This window comes from Agelaius tricolor, unplaced genomic scaffold (genome assembly GCF_023055355.1).
Source record: "Agelaius tricolor isolate 1412-34295 unplaced genomic scaffold, bAgeTri1.0.p SCAF_50, whole genome shotgun sequence".
In the NCBI taxonomy this organism is placed as follows: Eukaryota; Metazoa; Chordata; class Aves; order Passeriformes; family Icteridae; genus Agelaius; species Agelaius tricolor.
In genome coordinates, this window is record NW_027269310.1 from 2,470,564 (window position 1) to 2,493,200 (window position 22,637).

A 22,637-nucleotide genomic window follows, 5' to 3' on the forward strand; every position below is an offset into this window, starting at 1 on the left:
GAGTGGGCAGGGATCCCCTCGAAGGTCAAAGGGGGCCCCTGCAGTCTTGGCCAGCTTACTACCCTCACCCCAAACACGACCCAAATTAAAAATTGGAAACAAGAAACTCAATTGGCGCCCCAGAAAAGATTGTACTCCCAATTCAATCAAAATTGTGATGGCCAAATTTATAATTGGGGCAAGATGAAGAGGGTCACTGTTTCCATCTTTCTACCATGGGTTGCAGCTGTGAAGGCCCTCGGTGAGCTTTCTCACCTGGAGTGCTGGCTTAGTAAGCAGACCAAGGCTACATCCACTGCCTTATCAGACCTTCTAGCGGATGAGGAAACCACCAGACATGCCACCCTTCAGAACAGAGCGGCCATCGACTTCCTGCTGCTCTCCCGTGGCCATGGTTGTGAAGATTTCAAAGGACTTTGTTGTTTTAACCTGTCATGGAAAAGCACATCCATCCAGGCCACCATCAAACAAATGCAAGAGCAAATGAAGACTCTTACTGAAAATAAAGTTGTGGACATGATGGACAAAATTCTCATGCAGTGGAGCCTCCCTGTGTGGGTGCCCCCATTCTTAAAAGTTTATGGTGCGTCCTTCTCATAGTTGTTATCGTTTGAGCAGCACTGATGTGTTTTAAGAAAAGAATTGACAAAACACTGAGAAATGTTTATTTAATAAATAAAAAAGGGGGAGATGTGAGAGACAGCCATGGAGAAGACAAACCTGGGATGTCATTGGAGGACACCACTGTTGAAGTTAAGGTGAGAGACTGGTGCAATTCCCCATGGTTCTTTGCTTGTTAATGTGAATGTGCTGTTGTCAATTGACTGCTGCTCATCCCCCAGTTCCAGAATGTTCTGTACTCCCCGTTCCTCCATTGGCTTTCCCTGAGAGACCCCTCCCACTCTGCTCCCCCATTGGTGCGTCCCGTGTCACCCCACCTTAACTCCAGCCCTGACTCCCTTCCCCATTGGATAATTTGTACCCCGAGCCCTCCTGCCTTCCTCCAGTTATATACCCTGGCCCCAGCCCTGCTCCTGGCTCTTTGCCTCTGGTTCCCTTCAGCAGAGGCTGTGTTCCTGCTTGCTCCTGTTTCCCTCTTCCCCCTCACTGCAGCTGGGCCCTTGGATTTTCCCTTACTAAACCCGGCTGGATCTGCTCTGCGAGGAGTCCTCTCATCCCTCTGGTGAGGCTTTGATTGCACCATCCGGGCTCAGGCGTCTGCTGGGCTGGGGCAGTTGTCAAGGCAGCCCCAAGTGGAGCCGCTTTCGGTGCTGCAGGCGCCTGACAGCGCCTGCCTGGGGAAGCTGCTCTGGCCACGCGCAGCAACCAATTCCTTTTCCCAGGCAGCAGCTCCCAGCATCCTCCTGCGAAGCCCAGAGAGAGAGGGAGCAGCTGCCCTCAGCCCTGTCCTTTACCGCATCCCAATTCTCATGTAATGTCCCCCCTGGGACAGAAACTGCCAGAGAAGAGAAGTGCGACCAGATCCCCTCCTCCCCTGAGCTTGAACACTTCTTTTGTTTCTTAAGGACCCAGTCTTATCAGAGCAGTGGTGTTGCACTGACAGCTGGGACACCAGCAGGGGATCACCCCACAGTGCCCAATGTGCTCCAGGCTCAACAAGGTCTCCTTCCCCCCTGATTCCACCAGGCCTCTTCCCCTGGCTGTGGTTTTGCTGGATAGTGGGTCAGGACAGTGAGAATCTCCTTCATCCATTCATTCACTGTTGAGGGTCCTGCAGACACTTCCTCAATTTCTCACCAAGGTGACCTCAGAAAACCAATGACATCATAGCTCTTGTCCATCTGGTCAAGAATTTCCCACAGGGACACTCTGGTCTCTCCTCCAAGGCCCAAAGCATCAAAACCCCCAAGGGAAATCATCCCCCTTGGGCCCTGCGCCTCCTTGGGTGAGTTCCAGAGCAAACAATCAAGGCAGTGGCCTGAAATGTTTTCCCAGCTGGGCCATAACACTTCTCTGATGGATGCACATTGTCCCTGGGGAAAGAGATGTGCAGAACCCTTCACTAATGCCCTGGAATGTCAAACAGGAATCACAGCCATGGACAGCTCTCAGGAACCACTTCACTGTGGATTTTCCTTCCTGGAAGCCCAAGATGTCTGAATGTGCTCCTGGTGCCTCAGGGCCTGGGTAAACAGGGCTTGTCAGAGAGGCTGGCAGGGCACCAACACCCCTCCTCCTCACAGGGCACCTCTGTTACCCCAATTAGCTCCGAGTAGCTGCCTGGGGACAGGTGCCAACTTCCCCATGTCCCTGGGATGGGCACATCCTGCTCAGGGCCAGTGCTGGCGTGGGCCCAGAGCCAGGGCCATGACCCAGGTGTTCTGGGAGGGCTCGGTGGCTGCAGGTGTGACAGGATGAGGGGCAGGGCAGGGCATATTCCCCTCGGGACAGTGCTGTGGGCATGGAGCTTGGTGGGGTTTGGCATCTGCAGGCAAAGGGCTATCGGGTTGTGTGGATGTGGGAATTGTCACTCCTGAGGCATTCCCCAGGCCTCAGCCTTGTCTGCAGGTGCTCAGCATTGCCCAGTGCTCCCCAGTGTCTGCAGTGGCTGAGATGCCAATCAGCCACCTGATCCCATGTCCCTTGTTCCCCTTGTTCTCCCACATGTTGGGTTTGGGGCCGGGCTCAGCTCTGGGGTGTCCCCCAGGGAAAGCTCTGGGAGGGGAGGGGCAGCAGGAGATGGGGGATCTGGCACTGGGGGCTGTTGGAGGATGGATTGTGTTGGACTGGGGGCTGTCCCCACAGGGTCCCCAGGTGCCTTTGGCTCCCTGCCTGCCCCCCTTGGCCCCCCAGGTGCCTGGGCCCTTCCAGGGGCAGCTGCCCCGTGCAGGAAGCTGCAGGGATGCCGGGCAAGGGGGCTGGATCCGTGCCACAGGTGGGGTGGGGTGGACTCTGTGCCAGGGCTGGGCTTGTGGCCAGGGCTGGGGGCTGTGCCAAGCCGGGCTTTGGCCTGGGGGCTGGCAGGGAGGGTGCAGGGAGGAGTCCCGGCAGGGATAAAGGTGCTCCTCACCTGCTGCAGCCTCAGGCAGCGCTGCCCAGAGCCAGAGGAAGATGAAGGTGGCTGTGCTCAGCGTGGCCCTGCTCTTCTCCATCCTGCTGTGCCCCCCGGCACAGGCCAAGGTGAGGCACCAGCCAAATGCTGTCCCCACATCCTGCCCTCCTTTCTGGCCTCCCATCCCACCCTTTTGGTCCCTCCTCTGTGTCCCATTCAGGGTCCCCAAACGCCCTCCCACTGACCATTCCTGAGGCCTTTCCTTCCATGTCCCCCCTCAATCCTTTGCCTTTCTTCCTGGCCATTGTAGCAGGGTCCTCCTATAGAATTCCCTGACTCACTCCCCATGCTCCAATGATCTCCCAGTCCCGTTGGTTTTGTCCCCACCTGTCCTCATTCTTCTGTCCCCACCAAGCCCCTCCCTTGCCCTCCCATGTCCCTACACCTCAATTACTTTCTCCCCCCCTGTACCTCACACCCTGCTCCTTCCACAGCCCCCAGCCCTGTCCCCTGGGCCCTCAAGTGACCCCAGATCAGTGTCTTTGGGTCTCCCCCCACCTCAAACAGATCTCCTTGGAGGCCCTGAATTCCCATCCCTCTGCCTGCGCCCTGCTCCCTGCACCCGTGTCCCCCCCAGCCCCACAAGGTCCAGTCCAGACCCAGCCTTTGTTCTCCTTTCCAGGCACTCCTGGAGGGAACCCAAGATGATCTGCGGGAGGTGAGTGGGCTGCTGGCATGGGAGGGCATCCCCTCAGGGCATTGGGGGGCAGTGGTGTCCCCCCATCCCTTGCTGGCACCGGGGACATCCCAGTGACCAGCGAGGTCTCCTGGTCTCTCTGCAGTTGGATTTAGACAATGTCGCAGTCCTGGAGACGCCTCTGGTGGGTACCACGAGTTCTGCCGCTGTCAGAGCCTCCCCTTGCCTGGCCAGCACAGCCCAGGCCATCCCAGTCTGTCCCAGCAGAGCCCAGTGCACCCCTCCTGACAGCCCAGACAATGCCCTGCCCCAGGGCTGCTCCCCAGGGAAGCCTTTGCCCAGGGCCCTGCTGCATTCCCATCCCTGTCAGCCCAGGAGCCCCTGGATGAGCCAGGACGCAGCCCCTGCCCCAGCTGTGCCTCTTGGCCAGGAGCCCAGTGCTTCTGGGCAGCAGCACAGCAGCTCCTGCACCCCATTGCTCCCACAGCCCCTTCCCCAAGGCCCCCCTGCTCTCCCCTGCCTCCCAGTGCAGCCCAGTGCCCCCAGTGTGTCTCTAACGCTGCCTTTGTCCCCAGCCCCCTGTGGCTGAAGAGCTGCGGGCTCTCCTGCGGCAGAAGCGCCTGGCTGCCTCTCTGGATGCCTAGGTGAGCCGTGCCTGCAGGGACAGGGCTGGGGACAAAGCCCAGCCATGGCCCAGTGGGCTCCAGAGGGCACCTTCTGGGCTTTGTCTTTTAGGCTGGCAAGGACCAGTGTCCTTTTTCCTCTCCAGTGGCATGAGGAGATGATCATCCCTGCAGGAACCCCCTGAACCCTTTGAGCCCTGGGCCATTTCCCCTGAAGAATAATCAATCAATAGTCAATAAACCCTTTGAGCAAAGCTTTGCTCTGTGTCCGTGTGTGTGTCCGTGGGTCTGGATTTCCTCCTTTCCAGTGGTCTGGGGAAGTCAGGCCCGGTCTGGGCTCTGCTGCCTTGACACAGTCTGTGCTTTCCCCCAGACAAATGGTGTGTTGGGAGTTGTGCAGAGTCCAGGGGGAATGGGTTGAGTGGAGGGGTGGCTGTGCAGGTGGTGAGAAAGGCTGTGGTTCACTGTGAGAGAAGTCGGCATGGCCTGGGTTTAAAAGAAAAAAAATAATTTAAAAAAACCCCTTTCTTTTAAAACCTTTTCTCCCTGTGAGAAATGACTGTTCACGTCTCAAAATTTTGAAAGGTCTATTAAAAAGTTAACAAAACTTACAACAAAGGGACTAAATAAGGAAAAAGTGACAGTGCTGGGAGCCTCCCCCTCTTTGTGGCTGGTAACCACGTGGCTGGCTCATCCACACAATGGCTGCTCTCCCTTTTATATCCTTGCTGTTGCAACAGGCAGCCCTAGCTCCTCCCAAAGGCTGTCTCTTGACTCTTGGTCGCTGTCCATTGCTGCAGACTGCTTTCTTGGAACTGGATTGGAGCTCAGCTGTTGCTAAGCCGTGCCTCTTAGGAACAATCTGCCCCTCCCCAAATGCCCGCACTACCAAGATCATCCCGGGATAACAATGCTGGGCAGGGGGGACACATTGCAGTAACAGAACTCTACATCTGTACAACTTCTCTTAACATACTGATCATGTTCACCCTTTAACTGGGAGAGCCAACCATCTCATTACTCATCTCTAACACTGGGGCATTCACATTCTCTGAAAAAATCCCTCCACCCAGGATTTTTCTCCTGGGAAGCTGAGAAGCCTCAGAGGAAAAGGAAAGCAATTCTTATCTCATTTGCTTCTCCTGTGTTGGGCTGATGTGCAGAATGTGTTTGGAGATTGTTTACTCACAGGTGATTGATTGGTCACTCAAACCCCTGGTGTGTAAGTGCAGGAAAAGTTGTTTGTGAGAGATAGTTTTCATTCTTCTATCAAAGAGTGAAAAAACAGTTGATGCGGGTGGCTAGTGTTTATCACAGTCCTAGAGCTCTTTTTCAGGGAAAGTCGGTTGTTTTCCACAGTCCTAGAGCTCTTTCTCAGGAAAAACAAGTTGTTTTTCACTGCTGCACAACTCTGTTCTCACAAAGAGTTGTCAGCTTTCTCATGGCTTCTGTCGGCTCAGGTCAGGATTCAGTTTGTCAGCCTTTGGCTGCTGTTTCGCCACCACAGAAAACATCATTCCTGTCCTAAAAAATAAAAGCAGCTGAGACACAGCTCACTGCCTTCTAGAAGGTGAAAAGGGATGCAGGTGCCCGGAGGCCCAGCAGAGAAATAGCAGTATTGAAAATGTGAGAAGCAAAGTTTTATCCATAGAGGCAGTGCCTGACCTCAAGGAAGACCTTTCCTACCAAGCAAGACTTCCTTAGGGAACAACCTGCTTCAATATCAATTAGAAAATAATGTTATATTGCTTCTTATGAAAAGAAAACTAAGGAGAGAAAATCTTGAAAGTGGGAAAAAATCATTTGAGGTAATTGTTCATTGAAATCTTTTTCATTAATTTCACTCCTGACAAAATTAATTCTTGAAGCTAATTCTGGTCGAGGTGCAGCTCCTTTGGGCTTTGTGCACTCTGAGGAGCCCCATGGGAGATTTGGTGGCAACTCCATGAGCCTCAGTTCCTCAAAGTGGATGTCACAAATGCCCAAGGAAAGGAAGTGCAAAGCAAAGGCAGAACACACCTTCCAGGGCCCAAGATAATGTTCTCCTCCCCACTGGATTTTTGCCCTGGTCAGATAGGACTGTCCGAGGGTGAGGGAGACTTCCTGAGCAATCCTTTGCTCTCTGGGCACTGATCAGCTTGATGCCTGGAGAGGCTCCCTGGAACAGAGGCTGGGCAGAGTTAAAGGAATAAAGTAGGGATTTATTACAAGGCCTTCAAAGGATTCCCCTTGAGCAGGACAAGAGCCCAGCCAAGGCTACACTCAAAATGGATGACTGCTCAGGGGTTTTCACACTTTTATAAGGTTTGGTCCATTTAAATATTGGGGCTAAATGTCCAATTCCAGCCTCAGGTGATGCAGTCCCATCCTTCCACTTTGCTCTCCTCAATTCACTGTTGTTTGCACTTTTGGAACCTGAAGCTGCAACAGCATCTGGTTCTGGGGCTGGAAAAGGATTGTTTTGTCTGACTACACTGTGAAGAGAACTTGCTAACACTCTGTATGAAGTCCAGAGTTACAGACTAATGCAGTACAGAATCTGGAGATATGACAGCTAAAACTGAAGGCATCAGCCTGTTCCATGTTCCCTTGGTTCCATGGGGATTCACAGCGTCACAATGGCCACTTGTTCCCATGAGGTTCCCCAGTGTCACCGTGGTGTCCTTGGACCCACCTGGTCACAACTGACCCATGGTTCCATGAGGTTCCGCGGTGTCACCATGGTCACTGTCAGAGGCTGGGTGAGATCAATGTCCTGAGACACCGTGGGATGAGCTGTCAGTCAGTCACACAGTGGGGACAGTGCTAACCCATCCCTGATTGCCTGAGCCATCAGAAATCCCACCTGGGGGGAGGCCCACAAAGGCCCAGGGGCTTGAAAACACGGAGCACAAGGTCAGCCCCTGGTATGGACTCTGCCTTCTCCTGGGGTTTGTGTCTCACCCACACTGGAACCCTAGGAACTGATAGTCATATGCGTGTCTTTCTATAGAGCTTCTGTCTTTCTGTCTCTCTCTCTTTCTTCTCCTTCTAATGCTTTTTATATGCAACATTTTTGGGCACCTCAGCAGTTTACGTGTTCAATGATTTCGAGGTTGAATGAGCTAAGTTAATGAAGTTACTGCTATGATAAGTGTTTTCTGTGTAATTGGATGTTGCATTAAATCCTTTTCCAAAGTTTCTTGTGTTTTTGTACTTTGCCAGTATAATTTTGTGTCCTTTTGACCTCTTGAGAATATGTGGCTGGTGTTCCTGCTGTGCACCAAACTCGAGTAAAGGAGCCTTTGGTTACCTGCAGCATTTCAGTGTTCTGGGCTGTTACACCCCACAGGCTCACAATGGCCTCTTGTTTGCACACTGGCCCCTTGGTTCCATGGGCCCCAACAATGCCACAATGAGCCCCTTGGTTCCACTACTTCCCAGAGTGTTGTAGAGAATAAATTGTAAAAGGAGTTAATAGAAGGTTCCAATGATAGATATAGATTGTTTGTTTAATGTTCTACAGTTATGTAAAGTGCCGGTGTTAGTTTTAATTGTTTTTTTAAAGGTTTTATAATTATGTAAATCCCCTTACTTTTGGGTATTACCCCCGCTGCTCCCACTCTCATCTAAAATGGCAAACCACCCGAGACCATAAAGAACATGATTACGTCACGTAATCAGCAAATATGAAACTCCCATAAGACTTAGAAGAAAAGGATTACATAACAAAAATCCCTAGAACAACGAACCACCATGCAAATAAAGAATCAAAATACCACCTCTAAACAAAGAGAACACAAGACAATATCAAAGATCCTGGTCAGAACTTTTTCCTTCATCACCCTAACCAGAGTGGGCCACGCGCAGTCTAAAGATTATGAACCTGAAACCAACAGGTGTCTACTCAGAGACTCTCGTGAGGAAAGCAGACCCAGCTCTGCTGGAGGACGGAGCTGACCTCCTCCTCCTCCACGCCGTCTGGGGAGGAGCGGTGGTGTGCGCACACCCCATGGGTGCCCTGCCTAGACTGTTTCCAGTAAAGATGAAATCACTAAAGAGCTGCTCACGGGCCATTCATAACAGTCTGGGGGACTGGTCCGGGACAGGCCACACCCGAAGAGGACTGAGGGCCTGCGGGATATCTGGCCCTATCTGGAGCGGTCGGCAGCAGCCTAGGACCAAAGAGTGTGGAGGAGCATGGGTAAGTAAAGGCGGTGTCAGGAGTAGGAGGCAAGCGAAAGAAGTGTGTGTGAGACAGGGCCCGGCAGCTCGGAGCCCCGAAGCAGCTGTGGGCCTCCGAGTACCGCGGTTCCGGACTCCTGCCAGGGGACCGGCCAGAAACGGAGGGAAGCAGGAGAAGCCTGAGTGAGTGAGACGCCTCCCAGGGGGATAAGGTGGGCCCCGCTCCGGGCGTGGGAGGAATAGAAATGTGAGTGGCACGCAAGGGGTCGGCCTTCCCCCTTCAGGCTTGGTAGGCGCCCTCAGGGCGTGCTGAGGGTGGCAGACGAATTGGTGATTTGGCACGCAAACCCCGAACGGAGCTCCGGCTGCGGGGAGGATCAGGGCAGTGTGAGTCGCGCACAATCCCTGGAGTGGGGGGACACGGGTCCCTACCGGGGTTTGGGGTGCCCCGAGTACAGCAGCAGCACTGAGTAGAGCCAAGAGGGCCCCAGTGCCCAGGCTCGGACGGCGGTGCTGGGGGTTCAGTGTGCCGCGGTTCAGGTAGAAACCGTAAACCCACTGGAGGCCCCTGGGGGCATTGGGGTCACAGGGCAGGGCAGGGCTGGGCTTACAGGGCAGGGCAAGGCCCGACCTGCCCCTTCCTCCCCCACACACAAAATGTTTGGAGCCAACAATCTCCTCCAGTCTGTCACAACAGGCAGTGTTGGAGGTGAAATCCCAATTGTGGCCATGGGCACCTGGCTGAGAAGGACAGTTCTTTTCCATAGGAAGGAAAGCACAGAGCCCAAAGGTTTGGAAGGCAGGTGAGAGCCTCAGTAGGCCAAGGCCAGCCAGACTTGTCAGTAATAGCAGATTTTGGATTTAGGGATTTTTGGAGGTGGAAACCCAATCTCGGCCATGGGCACCTGGAGAAGCAGGACAGTTCTTTCCCATGGGAAGGACAGCATGGAGCCTCCCCCAGTGTTTTGGGGACAGATGAGAGGTGACCATTATGAAACCACTGCCAGCCAGACTTGTCCTGGCAATATTCCTATGGGAACAATCCCTGGACTGAAGGAAATTTGGAGGTGAAATCCCAATTCTGGCCATGGGTGCCTGGAGCAGAAGGACAGCTCATATCTATTGGGAAGGAAAGCACAGAGTCCCAGTGTTTCAGCAGCAGATGAGAAGTGACCCTCTACATGCAAAGGTCCCTTGGACCAGTCAGGCAGCCCATGGGAGGCCAAACCAGCCAGAGCTGTTCTGTGTTCCCTTGGTTTTATGGGGCTCCAGAGTGTCACAATGGTGCCTTGGATCCACGGGGCCCCGCAGTGTCATAATGGTGACTTGATTCCATGGGTTCCAGCAGTGTCACAGTGGCCCCTTGATTACAAGAAGACCTGCAGTGTTACACTGGCCCCCAGGTTCGATGGGGTCCCACAATGTCACAGTGGCCCCCAGGTGTCATAAGGCCCCGCAGTGTCACAATGGTCCCAAGGATTCCATGAGGCCTTGCAGTGTCACAATGGTCTCCGTGGTTCCCCAGGCCCCACAATGTTGCGTGACTCCTCTGTTCCATGAGCCCTGCAATGTCACAATGGACCTTTGGACCCTGGGGATTTGCTGTGTCACAATGGTCTCCTCTGGCTCCACAGTGTCACAATGGACCATTGATGACAGGAGGCCACTCTGTGTTGCCCTGGAGCTTTGGTTCCATGCCGCCCTGCAGTGTCACAAAGGCCTCTTGGTTTCACAAGGCAACACAATACCACAATGGTCCTCTTGGTTCTCTGGGGACCCCCAGGGGCACAATGGTCTCCATGATTCCATGGTGCCTCTCAGTGTCACAATGGCCCCTTGGGTCCATGACACCCCAAAGTGTCACAATGGTCTCCATGGTGCCATGAGGCCCCCTGGTGTCACAATGGACCCTTGGTTTGATGAGGCCTCTCAGTGTCACAATGATACCTACATTCCATGGAGCCACACAGTGTCAGTACAGTCCCCTTGGTTCCATGAGGCCCAGCAGTGTCACAGTGGTTCCTTGGTCTCACAGGGCCCCACAGTGTCACAATGGTCCCTTGGTCTCACAGGGCCCCACAGTGTCACAATGGTCCCTTGGTTCCATGGCCCTGTGCTGGTGCATTCCCCCCTGCCCTTCTCAGGCCGCCCTGCCAGCTGAGAAATGCTCCTTGGGCCTCGGCCTTGGCCAACAGCCCCTGGGCTCAGCTCCTCTGCAGCTCATCACAAACACTGTCTGCTCCAGGCACTGCTGCTGCCCAACCAGCTCCTGGTTCCTTTAGCAGCAGCCCTGGGAACTGGTTTTGTTTCCTCAGTGGCACAAGATCCCTGTTCTCACCCTGCCAAAGAAAGCTGTTGGTGCCCAGTGCAGCCAGGATGAGCCATTGCTGGGACTGAAGCCCCTCTCTTGGGGCCCTGCAAACAGCGCTCCAAAAGGAGCCCTTGGAGCTCTCCTGGGCCAGCGACTCCCTCTGAGCGGGGCCTCTCCCAGCCGGGAACTCTCCCGTTTGCTGCACTCGGGGATCCTGAACAAGCACAGAGCCTGGGCCGATCCCCCCACTCCTCCAGGCTCAACCCTTTGCCCGCTGGGGAGATGCCAAAGCATCAGCAGTGAGCATTCCCTGCCCTCAGGGGAATTGCTCCCAGGTGCCTTGCACTGACTCTTTGTGTCTGTGTGCACACAGGAGTGCCTGTGCTGGGGAAATGTGGCAGAAATGCTGCTCTCTGAGGGCTTGGAGTGCCTTGGATAGCTGAGTCAGTCAGGCCTGTAGGGAAGGCTAAATCACAAGGTCTAAGTGAAGGTAAATTCTGCTAAGAGTTGTTCTTAGTTGCTAAGTTGTTACCTTCAATATAAGTTATAAGCTAAGTTAAATATTGTAAAGTGTTATTCCTCTGTTAAATTGCTAAGTCATAGGTTTAAGTTAGGTTGAATGCTGTTACGCTCGGCTCTTTTGCACATTTGTGAGGTTGAAAGTATCAGTTAAGATTAAGTTATAAGTTAAGTCCTGTTAAGTTTGAGCTCTGTTAAGCTTTTAGGCCATATTCCTTTTATCCCTGTCCTCGCTGTCCTTTTGTCACACACACACACAGAGGGACAGTTCTTGGTTCATTTCTGGTTTGATTGCCTGGATTCTGTTTGGTTTTGTTGTTGCTTTGTTTCCCTGGTGTGCCTGAAGTGTCCAGTCAGGAGCAGAATGACTCTTGCCAAGGAACTTTGTGCTGCTGTCCCTTAAGATTAAATCTGGTTTTTGCTGCTCCTCTGCTGGGGATTTTTTCAGCGCTCTCAAGGCCTCGTTGGTAGCAGGGTGAAGGAGCCCTGGCCCAGGCTCTGGGCCTGGGGGACACGGGGACGCTGCCGGGGGGTCCCTGTCCCCCTGTGCCAGCCCCAGGGCCCCGGCCCCCCATCCCCGTGTCAGGCTCTGGGGTCGATCTAGTGGAACATCCTCTGGGGGAGGCTGCGGGGCCGGGGGCGGGGGGACCCGGGGGGACAGGGGACCCCGCTGTGCACGAGCAGGGTTGGACTGCTCTGGGGGGAACTGTGAGGGGGGCCGGGGCAGAGTGACCTGCCCAGGGACCTCACACAGCCCTGTGATGTCACACAGCCCCTGTGATGTCACAAAGCCCCTGTGATGTCACACATCACTGTGATGTCACAGAGCCAACTCTATGTCACCTTGTGATGTCATACAACAGTGCTGTGAAATCACAGAAGACTGATATCCCAAAGTCACCCTGTCATGTCACAATCTGTTTTGTGACGTCACAGCCTGCTCTATGATGTCACACAGCCACCAGTTGACGTCACAACCCACTCTCTGATGCCATTGAGCCACCCTCTGTGATGGCAGACTCTGCTCTATGGCCTCATATCCTGCTCTATGATGTCACAGCCAGCTCTGTGATGTCACAGCCAGTTCTGTGATGTCACCATCCCCTCAGTGATGTCACAAAACACTCACAAACTCAATTCTATTGAAACACTGAAGTTTCTTGTATTTTGAAGAGATCCCTGTCAGGGACACAGCTGAGAAAGTGTTCCCAGGTTCCAGCTAGAGCAGAACACTGCAGGAAGTGATGCCAGTTGGCACAAGCAAGGCAAAGGTGTCTCTGGTGCTGAGTACACCTGGATGTGTTTCAGGAATGCAAAGGGCCAAGGCCTGAGCCCCAGGGCCTGGCCAGGCAGATCCTGTCCCTCCCTCCTGGCTCAGGGCTCTTCCCGGGATGGGCACTGGCATGTGGGGATGTGCAATGCCAGGGGCAGGAGCGTGGGGCGGCCCCTGCCAGGCTGCTGAGCAGGGACAAGGAGGCCATGAGGCCCCAGGCCTGCAAGGGTCACTTGTCCCCTCCTGGCCCCAGGCCCAGCAGCCATGGCCAAAGTGCTGCCCAAGCTGGCTCTGGCAGGGCTGTCTTGCAGCTGCTGCCCATCCCTGTGCCCTGTGCAGCCCAGGCTGTCCCACGGTGTCCCTGCCCTGCGCCTCTGTCCCTGCAGGCTGTCGGCATCCCCCGGCTGCCCCACCTGGCTGGGCCCTTCCTTTGCTGACAGCTCTGCCTGGCCACTGCATGGTGTTTGCAGGGATTGAGCAATTAGGGCAAAGCTGTATCGCACTGTCTGTAAGGGGAGGAGTTCCTTAATAAGTACAGTAGGACATGATATAATATAGTAGAATAAAGCCATGGATCAGCCTTCTGCAATCATGGAGACAATGCTAATTATGACCTGGCTGGGAGCCTGCAACAACAGGCAAACACTGCAGTACTGATAAACAGAGGTACAGCCAGGGGAGGGAGGCAGGTGGAAAAGGCTTTGTGCTGTCCCTGCTCTGAGGGGATGCTCAGCACGGCCTGAAGGTCTGCACATAGGAGAAAACAACAATGAACACAGAACAGCCAAATGATAAACAGGCACCAACAGCAAGAAGCCCAAGTTCCCTGGGGTTGGAAGTTTGAGGATCTGGGGGATTTCACAGAAGAACTGGCCCAGGGCATTGCCATGGCACAGGGGCAGGGAAAATGTATTGGCCATGTGCAGCAGAGCAGTGAGAAAGCCCCTGGCCCAGGCAGCTGCTGCCATGTGGGCACAAGCTCTGCTGCCCAGGAGGGTCCCGTGGTGCAGGGCTTTGCAGATGGACACGTAGCAGTCGGAGCACGTGAGGGTCAGGAATGAAAGCTCTGCTGTGATAAAGAACAAAAAGAAAAAGACCTGTGCAGCACATCCAGTGTAGGAGATGGTGCTGGTGTCCCAGAAGGAATTGTGCATGGCTCTGGGCACAGTGGTGCAGATGGAGCCCAGGTCAGTGAGGGCCAGGCTGAGCAGGAAGAAGAACATGGGCGTGTGCAGGTGGTGGCCGCAGGCTCCGGCGCTGATGATGAGGCCGTTGCCCAGGAGGGCAGCCAGGGAGATGCCCAGCAAGAGGCAGAAGTGCAGGAGCTGCAGCTGCCCCGGCTCTGCCAATGCCAGCAGGAGGAAGTGGCTGATGCAGCTGCTGTTGGACATTTGCTGGGGCTGCACGTGGGCACCTGTTCATGGAGAAAGGACAGTGAAGGGTTAGAGGAGATACCTGTAACCAAAATCAAAGCCATTTCCCACACACCCTCCTTTGTAACACACACGGACATGCTCTTGTGTTTCAGAGTTCTGATGTTTTCTTTTTAAGCTCCTTCCATGGACTTCCTGGTACTCTTGGATACCAGAAACCCTGAGCATTTCTGCTGCCCTCTGGTAGAACAGAGTGATTTTCCTGAGGCAAGATAATGAGTGGAGGCTGGGGGCAGATGATCTGTCACTTCATTCTGTTTGCAGTTCCTCTGGGCTTTCACTTTGCTCAGCTGGAGGATGTTCACACTCCCACGTTCCTCTTACAAACGCCCAGGTACTGTGAGAGCAGATGGATCCAGCAGAGCCCAGCTCCACTTTTGTAGCCAAGGACTCACGTTGCTCATTCCACCAACCCAGCAGCATTTTCAGGGTCACAACACCTCTGCCTTTGCCCATGGATCTTATCACTCAGAGATGCTCTAGGACAGGTTTGCATGCTGGGGTGAAGCTCCCAGCCTGGACTGAAATGTCAGAGGGACTTGCAAGTGTCCTTCTGCTGGCATTGGCTGAAGGGAGATGCAGCTCCTTCCCTGGCTGCCCTGACAGCATTGCCCAGAGCCGGGCCCTGGGGACAGCGTCACCCTGAGCCAGCTGTGCCCCTCCAGAGCCCCCAGGGCCGGGCAGCTGCTCCCAGCCCTGTGCTCTGCAGAGGGAACTGGGCCCGGGGCTGCAGAGCTGCCCCACGGCTCTGCTGCAGCTCTGCCTGCACAGGAGGGGCTGCACACCTTGGAGCCCCGGGCCTGAGGGCAGAGGCTTGGCTGGGGCACAGGAGGGAGGGGGCTTGTTCAGAGGGAGGGGCTGCACTGCAGGGGATCCTGTGCACATCTCTCAACTCTCCCTGCCACAGCATTGCTGGGTTCTGTTTTCTCTCCTTCCCTGATCTTCTCTCTGCTTCCTGGAGATTTTCCTCCTGCAGGGGTTTCCCTGTGCCTGATCTCTCTGTACCAGCACTCACAGAGCCCAAAGCTCTGTGCACTCTCCTTGGCCTGACAGAACCCTGCCTGTTTGCAGGGCACTGCCTGGGGGCAGCTTCTCTTTGCAGCTTGGAGAAAGGACAGCTCAGACTGAGCCTGATGGCTCCAGCAAAGCTGCTGCTGCTGCTGTCCATGGGCAGAGTGGCTGAAGGCACATTAGGGATCTCCTGTGAGCCTGCTGGTCACTAGAAGGAACAGTTTGGTGATCTCAGGCACCACTTGCCAAAATTCATAACTAATAATTCATAATCGTCCTTTAATATTTATCCTCCCTCCCTGCCACTCTCCAGTAGTAGGAATCTGAAGACAAAGTCTTAGGAAATTGCCTCATTTCCATCAAAATCCTTGTCTTGGAAATATTCTGAGACTGATCAGCATGTGAGAGCTTCATGAGCATTTCAGCTCCCCTGCAGCAGAAATCCTCAGAGATGCACTCGCAGAGTCTGCAGGCATTGGGATGTTGCAGCTTTAGGAGATCAGTGCAGGAGCTGCAGCTGCATTGTCCTGCAGCCAGAGGTTGCTGTGCCAAGGGCTGGCAGGGATTGTGCCCCAGGCACTTCCCAGCCCCTTCCCAGCCCTGCCTGCTTGAAGCTCTCTGTGCCTCTGTGCTGTGCCCGGGCTGGCTGCAGGCAGTGCCCCAGCCCTGCTGGGCTGTGCACAGGAGCTGCTCCTGCCCAGAGCTGTCTCTCTGCAGCTCTGCTGCCCTTGCCAGGAGCTGCCTCTGGGCCAGGAGCCCGGCCCAGCTCAGCAGCACAGACACAGCACAAGGACTTTAGGAGCCTCTGGGCCTTTGTGCTCAGGCCCTGAACATCAGGCCCTGAGAGGGAGCTGAAGAAGCCTCTGCAGAACTCCAAGTCACAATCCAACTCCAAAGTTTCTGGGACTTGTAGTGGCTCCCACTGAGGGACACGACAGAGAAAGTGTCCCCAGGCCCCAGGCAGAGCAGAGAACTGGAGGCACTGATGGCAGCTGGGGACAAAGAGAAGCCAAGGCTTGGTGCCCTGGGGCACAGCAGGGTCTGTGCCACCAAGGGCTGGGAGGAGACACCTTGTCCTGAGGCCCTGGGGCCTCCTGGCCCAGCCCCAGCCAGGCTGGGCACTGCCAGCCCCTTGTGCTGCCCTCTGCATCCCCCCCTAGCCCACATCCCAGGGGCCTCAAGGATCTGCTGCAAGGAGTCCCTGGGGAGCCTTGCTCAGCAATGGCCCTGGCGGCTCCTGAATGCTCCCTGCAGGGGCTGCAGCTTTTTCAAAGGACTTGGGGTTTGGCTTTGGCCTTGCAGTCTCTGAGAGCTTTGTGCAATCATGGCCTCCAATTACCTGCTGTAATTAGTCCCTGCAGAGGCTCTGTCAGTAACACCACTCAGTGGGGCTCATGAATGCTTCAAGGTGCTTCAGTTCTTTTAAGGTACTTGGTGTTTCCCTTTGGATCCAGACTCTGGGAGAGCTTTGTGCAATCATGGCCCCAATTATCTGCGTTAATGAGTCCCTGGAGAGCTTTGTACTGACACTCAGTGGGGCTCATTCATGCTCTGAGACACTCAAGGTGTTGAAGGGACTTGGGATTTTCCTTTCCACACTGAGTGTCTGAGAGGTTTTTGTGCCATCCTGGCCACCAATTCTCTCCTCCAAGGAGTCCATGAGGAGCCTGTGTTGGACAGGGACCTCAGTGGGAGCCATCAATGCCTGGAGACACTTTGGGTGTTTCCTCTGACTCTGACTCCTGGCAAGGTTTGTGCAATCTCCTCCCAGGCCCTGAGGTTCAAGGGCTCAGCTCCAAATGCACAGTGAGGCTCATGAGGATCAAGCAAGTCCTGACAAACCATGGCTCTGCCTTGATTTCCCTCTGCTCCAGTGCAGTTCATTAGGAGGGTTATGGAGAAATAGTTATGGAGAAATAGTTCAAAGAGCTTCTAGGAAATATGTATTCCTATTTGAAAGGGTGTCTTTTATTGCTTTTCTTATTACACAAGAAGTGATTGCAGCATTCCAGGTCTGATATTGATGCAGGGACTGTCCTAAGGAGGTCTGGCCTGCTCAGAGAAGCTGTGCCTTGAGCTCTGAGCCAGTGTGGACAACCTTGCTCCACATTCCCCAAGCCCATGGTGTCTCTCCTCACTCACCTGGGAGCTGCTTTGCTTGGAGAAGTGGCTGCACTCAGGCAAAGAGGGATTTTCCTTCTTTGAGTTTTGAAGCCATCTAAAACTCCTGAGTTTCCCCATTGCAAACAGACATCCTCCTCAAGTGTGTGCCAAGCCCAAGGTGGCACCAAGAGCACTCCAGCCCTGCCCTGGGCCAGCTGTGAGGGTGGATCATCATCCCAAGAGGCAGTGGGCCATTGCAAGGGGCTGTTGCCATGGACACTGCAGGGACCCCAGTGCTGGGTTTGGGTGCCATGGCAACCGCCATCAGTTCAGGTTTCCTTGGAAAGCAGCCCCAGGAGCCATTTCTGCAGCCAGGTTCCATGGCCCCTTGCCTGCAGAGCTGCTGCTGCCCTGGGCTGCCATGGCAACCCTGAGGCCAAAGCGGTGCCAGGGCTGTTCCAGGCACAATTGCAGTGACACTGGTTGGTGCCAGCAGGTGCCATGGCAACGGCCACGGGAACCCGTTCCTTGGTTTGGTGCCATGGCAAGCAATGCCCGGAGCCGTTGTGATGGTTGGTGGGCATGGAAAGCTGCCCTGGGCCCCTTGCTCAGGGCTGGTGTCAGTGCCCAGAGCCAGAGGGGATCCCTTGCTGGGGGCTGTGCCATGGCCACCTGCCCTGTGCCACGCTGGCCGCTCAGGCACCAGGAACCAGCAGCCAAGGGCACTGCCAGGGCCAAAGGCCAGGTCAGCCAGACAGAAAGGGGCAGGGCTGGGCACTGTTTCCATGGCAACCGGCACTGGGGGGGGACACCTGGGGCACCTGGCCTGGCAGTTGCCATGGAAAGCCCTGGCAGGCACTGAGGGCACAGCCCCTGGCACTGAGACACTGCTGGGCCGGGTGCTGAGCACAGCGCTGAGCACGCAGAGATGGTTTTGTTCTTGCTGAGCTGCAGCACAGCCAAGGCCTGTCCTGCCCCTCGTCCAGCCACGCTGGGGAGGGGCTGGGGCTGCGGGGGAGCTGGGCAGGGGACACAGCCAGGACAGGTGACCCCAACTGACCCCGGGCACAGCCCAGAGCAGAGCACATCATGCTCAGGCTATGAAGGGGGGGAACAAGGAGCAAGGGGGGAATTTTGGAGGGAGGCTTTTTGCCTTCCCAGGTAACACTTAGGCAAGAGGGGGCCCTGTTTCACCAGTGGGCAGGGTCACTACCAAAGACACAGACACCAACTGAAGGAATTGTGGCATTTATATCATGCACAGCTGCAAAGCATTACAAAAGGATAAGCTCAGCAAAGCACATCATCATTAGCAAAGAATTACAAAAGGAGAAGCTCAGCAATCCATCAGAACTCATCATTACATTTTGATGACTAGCCCCTTGGTCAAACACTAGAGGTGTTTGTGGCAGACAAAGATTCTGGCTGACTATCAAGGTACACCTTACAGACATCAGTAGTACTTCAGTGACACCGTTCTTCATTCTTTTTTCTCAATCTCCTTGGAGTTAGGAACAAGAATTCTGTTGTCCATGGAGCTGGCACCTTTTTAATTCCAGAATAATGCCCCCAGGCCCTTTGCTGTTCAGCTTTACCATGTTGTCTGGGGCTAACAAGGCTTGGGGGGCCCTTTCCCCTCTGGCTGGAAGGGGCCGGGTCCCAGTCCCTGAGGGGCACCCGGGCTCCTGGATGCAATTCCTGTGCAAGTCCCTCAGTGTCACAGCAGCCTTCCCATGGAGCCCCATGGATCAGAGCATTTGCCAAAGGGGCCCTTGGGGCAAACAGGGAGATTTGGTCTGGCAGCATGTGTAAAACAATATCCTGTCAGATCTACTTGCTCTCACACACAATCCTTGGCTGCAGGGACACATTCCCATTGTTCCTGCCCAGGTTTCAGGACTCAGAGTTGTCTTTCCCAGGAGCTGCTCCTTCAGCTGCCTCGGGAGGGCCATTTGGCCTCCAGACCCACACTCTGGCTCCATTATTAGGACGGCTGCATCCAAACCCTTTATCTCCACAAACGGTGGTGATTGCAGCTGGAGCTCCTTTTTTCACAATCGTTCTCAAAATTGCAATATCAATAATTGTGCTACCCTGTCATGGGGTTGAATAATCCAATCCTGGTCACTATTGTTTCACAGAATTACTGTAATTTCTCCTGGATATTCTGCATCAATTCCTCCTGCCATGACATGAACACTTTGCAAGGCCAAGCTCCAAGGAAGCAGTTACCAAAGCAAAGTGTCCTGGAGGAATCTGAATTCCTGTTTCAGTATTGATAGCTCTCATTTGCTTTGAATTCATCCTCATTAATTCCAATGCATGAAGGCCCAGCCCTGCAGCCTCTGGGCTGGCCCTGCCAGGGGCCATCACAGCCAGAACAATTTCCCAGGCAGTCCAAGTCTCACTGCCCATGGTTGGATTTGCAAATTGGGGGCAGCCGTGCACAGCCAGGGGGTTTCCATTTCCCCCGTGGGCCATTGTTCAGGGCATGGAGCACATCTGGGAGATGGGTTCTCCATGGGCAAAGGTTCCCATCTCCTCATTTTTTCAACTGCTCTTTTAACAACCCCTTCACCCGTTCAACCAATCCTGCAGCTTGTGCATAGTCTGGGACATGAAAAACCCTGCAGGCTTCATCACTGTATTTTTCACAGCAACAGACAAAGCACTCTGCATCACAGTATCACCAAACCCTGGGGAAATAGCCAATTTCCTCCCTTCCTCCTTTTTACATTGTATACAACCTCACAAAGTTGACCACTGACATGAGGGTCCTGGCCAATCCTGTTCTGTAGGGTATTTAGAGTTACATCCCTGAGCAGCCAAAGCTACCAAATTAGTATTGTCAGCACTATTTCACATTATTATTATTTCATATGTAGATATACATATTGATATACATATAGACAGATAGATACAGACATATATATATAATATATATATATATATAAATATACAGATATATATATATATTAAGGTCTTAATATACAAAAAATACATATAGTTAGTTATTATATTGATATTTCACTGGTACAAATGCAGCTGAGCTCAAGATTAAAACCTTCTTCTCTTGCTCCATGTGGGAGCATTCCAACAATAATTGTTCCTTCTGAAGGTGCTGTTTCCAATGGACTCTTAACAAATTCATCTTTGTCTGCCCAAACCCACAAGTCCTTTTCCTTTTCCATGTGCAGTTTTTGGATGCATTTGAAGACATCCAGGGCTGCAGCTTCTTTTACCCGACTGCCCCACTGCTCCCACGGGGCTCCCACCTCAGCCCACTCCAGAGCCAGGGAACTCCAGGGAAGGGCTTCCCATCTGGGAATTTCTGATGGCACTGATGCCTCACATTGACATTGAACAAGTGACATTTGGTTGGGATCTGGCCAGACTGGGCCAGTTTGGTTTGACCAGTGGCCAAAGTCAGCACCAAAGACACAGACTCCAACTGAAGGAATCAGTGTCATTTCCTGCAGTTCAGAGCAGCAAAGAATCACAAAAGGAGCAGCTCAGCAATGCACCCAATCATCCCCACCAAAGATTGCCTGCAGTGATTAGGAAAGATGCAGCAGCATTTCCCCTCAGCCTTTGCCATCCCCCAGATGCACACAGCAGCTGGGGAAGCTGTCACAGCCAAGGGCTGCAGAGCCACTCCTGGGCACTGGCAATTCCTGCAGGTGCCTCCAGCCCCAGCTGAGGCTCCAAGCCCGCTGGGAGAGGGCCCAGCTCTGACAGTGCTGCATGAACAAACTGACAGCACTGCTAGTGTGCCAACATCTGCTTTCATCCTCCTCTTGGCTCCCTCCCAAAGCCTGGCCAGGCCTCAAGGAGGAGCCAAGGCAGCTGACTTTGATCCTTCAGCCCCACACAAGGCCAGATGTCAGATTTCATGGCCTTCTCTGGCTTCTAAATACACAAAGGTCCATCCATGTTTCACTAAGGAGTGGCTACATCTATCACAGTGCTAATGACCATGCATATCTCAGCAGGGAGCAGATACAAAGATAACCTTTGCTTGGAAGGTTCCTCCAGAGGCCACCTTGGGCTCAGGGCCTGCTGTCCAGGCCTCACTCAGGGCTGCTGTCCAGGCCTTGGCACTTCAGGGACGGGCTTTAGTGCTGGGCTTGGCACTGCTGGCTGAGCGGCTGCACTGGGTGAGCTCAGAGGGCTTTTCCAACAGAAAGGATTCTGTGATTCCATGATGAGATCCGCTGCATTCAGCTGGGGCTATTTCAGCAGCATTACTTTGCTCCAGAAGTTCCCTCTTGCCCAGCTCCTGTGGCCTGAGGCTTCAGCTCCTTCAGCTCCTGGTGCTGAGCTGCTCATGCTGAACGAGAGCACTCGGAGAGGCGAATCCAGTCCATCCAATTCCTTCTGGGACACGGAGAGGGGAGGCTGTGCAAACAGGAGCATTGTTTGCTGTGGCCTCCTCTCTGCCCTTCACGCCTTTCAGCGCTTTGAAGCAGCCAAGAGCTTTCTCCAAGAGTGCAATGGAGCAGCTGTTCCTGCTCCTGGCTCTGGCTCTCTCCAGTCTCTGCCCTTGCCTGCTTCTGTCCCTCTTGCTGTGCCCTCTGTTCCCCCAGGGCTGGCTGGCTGCTGCCCAGGACTGTGGCACTGGCACAGCTCCAGTGCTCCAGAGCCTCCTTTCTGTGCCCCTGGAGCTGCCTGGGCACAGGAGCCTTTTCCATCTGCAAGCTCCCCATGGACAGGGAGTGCCCAGCTGCGTTCCTTGCACAGCCTCCAGGAGCCCAGGGCTGCCATCTCAAGTCCCTGCTGGCACTGGAGGCTCCCAAGTGCCTCAGGCTGCTGTGACACCGCTGCACACAGCAGGGAACAGGGGCAGGGGCTGTGCTGAAAGTCAGCTCCATCTGCTGCTGCTGCTGCTGCTGCTGCTGCTGCTGCTGCTGCTGCTGTCGGGTCATTTGTGCAGCCCTGGCCCAGAGTCAGGGATCAGATGCTGCCAGTCTCTTCCAGCCCTGGCTGCTCAGAGGTTGGGCCTTGGAGCCTCAGGTGGCCAAAGGCAGCTGCTGCTGGGCCCTCTGTGTGTGCCCGTGTTCAGCAGTGCTGCTCCATCAGTCTGTGCCCAGCAACGGGGAAAAGCCTCAGCCCTGCAGGGCCAGGAGCTGCCGGGCTCTGCCTGAGCAGCTCAGCCAGCAGCAAGGGAGCTGCTCCACACAGGAACCAGGAGCAAAGGACATTCCTTCTGTAGGACATGTTTTCTATTTAAAGGAAAAAAAGGAAAAAGAAAAAAAACTATATAAAATGTGAAAGATGAAAACAAAACCCAAGTGTTAGTGAAAAACTTCTGAAACTTTGCATTAAGAGGTAAATGATCTTTTTTAAAGGGGAACTCAGTTATTTACATTGTAAATGTGCTGATGGCATGGATCCATCTTACTTATCCCAGCAGCCTTTGAAAAGATTTTGGGCTTTGTTTCCAACATTGCCATTTGAAATTGTGCTCAAAGCAAGAGGAAATTGCTTTGT